Consider the following 7,017-nt stretch of genomic DNA (forward strand, 5'->3'; position numbering starts at 1 on the left):
GGGGCTGCTACTATAGCAACCGGTTCCGAGGCCGGGCCTCTCGCTCGGACCCAGTTTGTTTGGGTTGTTTCTTATTGGGGCTGCTGCTCTCTCCGGTTTATCCACCGCACCCCTTCCTCCGGGGAATTCCAACTTCCCCCGGGATCTCACGGAGAAAGCCGCCAAAAGCAGGGTTGAAACGCAACAAAAAGTTAGGCAGCTGGGTCAAAAGTGTGTTGCAGGATGAAAGCGCCGTCTGCGCAATCACTTCAATGCGCAATGTCAACTCCTTTTTGGATGATGATGATTAATAAAAAAAATCTACCCCTATTTTTTTAAAAAATAAAATGTACACAAGGCGGCTTAACGTTTCTACAGCACCATGTACATTGATGGTGCTATATAAATAAATTAATAATAATAATAATAATAATAATAATAATACTCTACCTTAAGGTCGTCCTCAGGGGTCCTTCTCCGTGAGCCCCTGCCAAAGGAAGTGAGGCAGGTGGCTACCAGGAGGAAGGCCTTCTCTGCTGTGGAATGAGCTCCCTGAGGAGGTTCGCTTGGCACCTACATTATATGCTTTTAGACGCCGGGTGAAGACCTTTTCATTCTCCCAGCATTTTAACAGTCCATAAATAAATTTTAACTTGGTGTTTTAAATTGGTTATTTTGCATTGCTGCTGTTTTTATCTGGTTGAGCTTTTAAATTGTATTTTATATTATGGTTTTATACTGTTGTTTTATACTTTGAATGTTTTTAATTTTTGTGAACCGTCCAGAGAGCTCTGGCTATTGGGCGGTATAGAAATGTAATTAATAATAAATAAATAAATAAATAAGGAGGCTTACATACAATCAGTACAAAGTGAGATAAAAATATAAAGCAAACAAGGAAAACGAACAGCACTTAAAAATGAACAGCAGTTTAAAAAAGATACAATAAAATCTTTGTTTTGCACGACGGATGTATTTTATTAAAAACAAAAACTTTTGATGACTCACAAAAGGGAAAACAAACCCACCAATGATCTACTCTTGTCTTTGTTTTTAACAACGCCCATGGTCTGATAACATGTTTTAAATTTATAAAGTACAACTGTCCATCTAAACTAATCTTTGTTAAGTGATCCTAAGTAAGTGATAGTCTTGCTTCCTTAAGAACTTAAGTACTACCTTACAAAACCCACTCAGCCCTTAAGGCAAGCATACATTGCAATCAAACAACACACACAAAATGGTGCTAGTGGGCCACCAATTGACTACTGTCTTCTATCTGTCCACACTTGCTTTAGAACTGTTTTTGAACTTAGCAATTCCAGGATCTTTTTCTTCTCATCAACACTGTCCTGCTGTGCCTAGTTTACTTAAGTTTTAATATAACTGTCACGGTCTGTTGTGGGGTTGTTGTTGTTTTCATTTACATCTGACCTATTCACATCCCCCCAAACCCTCTACAGTCATATGTACCTGCCAACAAAGGATAACGTGCATCTGCTGAAGTGTCCTCTAGAAGAAAGCTTATGCCATAATGAATTTGTTAGTCTTTACCATGCCACATGAGAAACTGTTGCTTTTGCTTTTGAACTGGTGCCTTCTAGCTAAAGTGACTCCTTTCAGTGGGTGTTATGTGGACTGTAGAAGTCCCCTTATTTATTTGTAAGGGGGCATGCATAGAATTGCATCCTTACTGTTGTTGGTTTTTAATTGTTTTAATAGTTGTGATTTTTTATTATATGGTTATTTTTCCCATTGTTTTGTAAGCCATCTTGGGAGAGTGAATACTTTAAAAGGCAGGATGGACATCTATAAAATAAATAAATTCATTGACATAATTTTATACAACTCTATCACTATCTTCCTTAGTCATTTTCTTTAAATAAAGTAAGAGCCGCAAATTATCTTTCTTTGGAAGAAAGATACTCCAGTACTTGAACATAATAATAATAATAATAATAATAATAATAATAATAATAATAATAATATAAATTTATTCTTACCCTCCTCTCCCTTTGGATCGAGGCGGGGAACAACATTAGAACAGGAATCAATACATCTTAAAAATTATTGATTTAACATTGATCTGGATAGGCCTGCCAGAAAAGGCTAGTATTTATGATTATGATTCTCTTTTCTGTACATTTACCAGCTCTATATCTTTTTGGAGATGGAGCAACAATAACATTTACAGTATTCCAAATGCAACTGCACCATGGATTTATATTTAGTTTAGTAATACTAAATCTTAGTAATATTAAACTAAGGTAGTGGAAAACAGAGTATGCAAGAACAGTTCCTTAACCCCTTCCCCAAACCGCTCCCAATAGCTCCTTAGAATTCAATGGGAGCCAATAAAAACTGAGCCGGGCTCATCTGCCTAGCCCTGCAATGAATTAAATTTCTTGATCATGCTAGAGTGTGACAAAGTCTGGTGAGCATAGGAAGCTGCCTTATAATGAGTCCCCATATGTTGATCTAGCTTGGTATAGTTGAATGGCAGTTGCCTTTCCAGGGTCTTAGGAAGGAGGAGATTTTCCTGACCTACCTGAAGATGGCAGGAATTGAACCTGGTATCTTCTGCATACTCCATCACTGAGCTACATCCCCTAGCACAGACATAGAAGCAGAAATGAGTTATGATGCTACTCTCCTCTCCAATCACCTAATAGTTTTCCATTTATTGCTGAGATTTTGTAAGTAATTCCCTTTCCCCTTTAACTTGACAAAAGCTATGTTTTGGATTCTTGCAATGACAGCAGAAACATGATCTGGATCATTAGAGGAACTCAGCAATCCTGCTTTAAATGACATCATCATAAATGACAATCCATTCTAGGGCTTAGCTGATGCAGTAATTTTAATTGTCCCATACCTACACCAATATTTGTCATTAGAACAACCTTAAAGTTACCTTGAATGGCTAAATGACAATTCAGGTTGCCCAGCTGGCACCAACACACACACACACACAAAATAATAAATCCCATCAGGGTCAATATGACTCCCCCGCCCCTGCATTTGCCTTTCAAGGACCTGGCACTGCAGCTCTGCAGTCCTGCTGATAACCTTCCTCAAGGTGGATGTGAAGCCTCCATGAGGCTCGTTGTGGAGGAGGAGGAATACATTGCTAAGGAAACGCTTGGGGGAAGATTAGTCATTCACAGAAGCTCATGTGGGGGTGGGTGAAGCATGCTACAGCACCCTAAGGAGCCCATAGAAGGAACTTTGCCCCAGGGTCCCTCAAACCTGGCACCGGGCATGCCCAACTTGCTGGTGTGAGACAAAGCAATTTTTGTGAAACTGGAATACCCGTCTGAATATATGTATTCAGACAAGCTGAGTACATATATCTCAAAGAACACAACCACCCGCTTCTAAAAAACAACAACACCTCATGTCTGACCAAGTTCAGAAAGGTGAAAGGAGTATTTTTATGTGGAATACAAAAAACAAAACAAAAACAAAAACCCAACCCTCAGCTAAAGGACAATTAGTGGCAGAGGAAAATGCCTTCCCAGCTCTGTAAGGAACCAACACTTAGCAGCAGCCTATCAGAACATGATGCGGAACAGGAATTCCACTAGTAAAAGGCACAAGAAAGAGCACACATGGGCTTTAGGGAACCAGCTCAAAAGGCCACTTTTTGCTGAACTCTTAAGTGAGCACACAGTTCAACCAATCACAATGAATGACACCATTCGAAATTGCCTGGCCCCACCCCAGAAATAATGGGTGTTCTTCCCACTATTCTCACCAGCTCTTCCTTCAAGAAAGCCACACAAAGTGGTGGTGATGGGCCATGTGAAGACAGACCTAGAGCAGATGCAACTGTAACATCTTCCATCACAGTGCTGCAGTTCCTATGCTTCATGTCTTGGAATTTTGAAATGGGTCTCAAGCCTCTTATCCTTCATAACTTGGATTCATTTTTCTCCTGCTTCACATCTAGAAGCAATTTAAGTCAAACTGTTACTAATTCAATTCTGTGGGATATACAGCACTTTAACCCTTAGGAACTGCTATGGGGACAGGAGATTGGTGGTTCTGAGGAGGAGGATCTCTCAAAAAAGTCAAAAGAAAATGCCCATTTGCATATTCAAATATGCATGTACAGGTGCAAATTTAGAAATAATAACTGTTATTTAAATAAAAATGCAAGACATATCTCCATAGTGGAGAAGACTGATTAGGTGGTCTGTGTGTCTGCTGCCCAGGTGCCAAGAGTTGATGGGCAGATTCATGGCCCCTTCTCACCCCTTCTGATGGTCCTTTTAAACCAGACTTGGATTGGATAGCCCATGAAATAGAGGAGAATTTCAAAGAAAGGCCTGTTCTCTGAAAGGTCTCCAAAATAGAGGACTGTTGTCTGTGAAGCAGGGGACCAGGATACCCTATGAGAAGATTGTGAAGAGGGAAAGGCAGGGTGGAGAGATTCTGAGGACATGAGAGAGAGAGAGAGAGAGAGAGAGAGAGAGAGAGAGAGAGAGAGAGAGAGAGACTGAGTTCAGACGACATGTTAATCAATGGTTGTTTCCCATTCTATTCCTATTACACCCCACCCCAGTTGATTAGTGTGCCGTCCAAACTCAGCCAATGAGAGAGAGAGAGAGAATAGATCTTGAGGGAAGTTGTTGGAAGAGATTTTGAATGGACCATCGAGGAGAGAACAGCTGCCACCTTCTGCCCGGCCACAGTGACTATCCAACAGCTGCTCTACAACGTCACAGGAGACTGAGCCCTACGGCTTCCAAGCCTGGGACTACAATTCGTGACAGGTTTTAAGAACTCATCTCTCAAGCTGTGGCTCATCTAATTATTGGACTCCTTTCCCCCCCCTATTTTGTTGTTAAGAGATTAAATTGTTTATTCATCTTAACGTTCTTTGTGCTTCCTCCCTTCTCCCTCTCCCTGTTAAATAAATCCAATTCTTGTTTCTTTATATCCTAATAACTCGCCCACTGGGTTTCCCCTACCCCCTTTTAGGGAACAAGGGGTCAGGAGGCACCATACTATTATTTTGGGCCCCAGCACTTCTCCTCTCACTCATCCCACTACTGTGTGAACCAGGTCCCCACAACCAAAAGTGGCTGCTGGTAGGGATTGTGAGGTTGCACAGTACAGTAACTAGGCATTCATGTAGGAATCTGTGAGGGGGAGATATCCCCTCTTTTATAGCTTTGTGAGAAAGGGGGACACACAAATATATATAAAATACTTTATTACTCAGTTCATTGTATAATTACCTCTGTTAATGCCCAATTATAATCAATTTCTCAATACTATAATAAGTTGTGCAGAGTCTGTTGTTTTAACTTTGTTTAGTACTTAGACAAACAGAACCTTGATATCCAGTCTTAGAAAGAAAACTCTTGTTGTATGGCACATCTTTAGTGTTGAAAGTATTCTGATCAGCCATTGGCTTCTATGTTTTTATACATATTTCCTTCCATGCTTTGGATTTCACTGTTTAACTCCTTATGAATATATAAAAGCAGTGTCCCATTGAGGCACCAATGGTTCAGAAGCTCCTACCCAATTAAAAAGAAACACAGGACCCTCCAATATTTAGTTTATGCCACTTCTTTCCTTTGGACAGGAGAAGAGCACTAAAATATGGGCCACCTTAGGTATGAATGAAGGGTACAGACAATATTGGTGGAAAGTGAAACACTCTGGAGAAGAAAAAACCAGTTCAGAGGCATGATGACAACTGCTAGAAAAATAAGGTTCCTTCAAAAGCATTCCTTCCATGAGCTCAAACGGCAGCCCCATCGAAACCATGTTAAACTCCCACCTGTCAAACCTAGGTACCACTGGTTACCTCCCCATTCAGTAATGTATGATCATGGAGGTGGCTAAGATAACTTTCCCCCTTTTCTTCTCCAGATGCTATTTAATGCCACCCAGGACTTTAATGTGCTATTTGCCAATCCCAATAAAATAATTAAACATCTTGTGGTGACTGTATAGGCATTGTACCTTTAAGAGAGATGGGGTTATACCCAGCTAAAGGAAGGCAGCCTATAAAAGGAAATTGAGAATAGTAATTGGGGGGCTTAGTCAGGCATAGTGCTAGTGCTGCTAGCTTTGTGATGGATACTTTTAAATAAAGGATGTATATTTTACTCTGCCTCTCTTTTGGATACAGCACATCTTTAGGAACGTTATTAATAACAATAAAGATTCCTAGATGCTGTATAAGCAAAGATGAAAAACAATTAGTAAACCTGGAAGTTTCTGCTCACAGGCTTACTATCTAATAAATGCAAAACAAAACAAAAAAGGAATGGGGGGGGAAACAGGTGGGGGTAGTAAATGGAGGTACTAAGTACATACATAAGAACATCAGAAGTGCCATGCTGGATCAGACCAAGGGTCCATCTAGTCCAGCACTATGTTCACCCAGTGGCCAAACAGCCATTGGCCAGGGATGAACAAGCAGGACATGGTGCAACAGCACCCTCTCACCCATGTTCCACAGCAACTGGTGCACACAGTCTTACTGCCTAGAGTACTGGAGATAGCACACAACTATCAGGGCTAGTAGCCATTGATAGCTTTCGCCTCCAGGAATTTATCCAACCCACTTTTAAAGCCATCCAAATTGGAGGCCATCACTACATCTTGTGGTAGTGAGTTCCATCATTTAACTATGCACTGTGTGAAGAAGTACTTCCTTTTATTTTTCCTGGATTTCCCACCAATCAACTTCATGGGATGACCCCAGGTTCTAGCATTTTGAGAGAGGGAGAAAAATGTCTCCTTATCCACATTCTCCATACTATGCATAATTTTGTACACCTCTGTCATGTCTCCCCTTAGCCTCCTTTTTTCCAAGCTAAACAATCCCAGTTGATGTAACCTTCCCTCATAGGGGAGATGCTCCAGCCCCTTAATCATTTTACCTTGCCATGTTTGATGGCGAGGTAGAACAAGAAGCCAAGTGGCAGTGGGTCCTAGCTGTACAAAGGGCTGTGCTGCCTCACCTTTTCCTCTGCTGCAGCTAGGTGGTAGAGTGGCTGCAACAGAAGAGGA

Source organism: Elgaria multicarinata, chromosome 8 (assembly GCF_023053635.1).
Source record: "Elgaria multicarinata webbii isolate HBS135686 ecotype San Diego chromosome 8, rElgMul1.1.pri, whole genome shotgun sequence".
NCBI classification, from domain to species: Eukaryota; Metazoa; Chordata; class Lepidosauria; order Squamata; family Anguidae; genus Elgaria; species Elgaria multicarinata.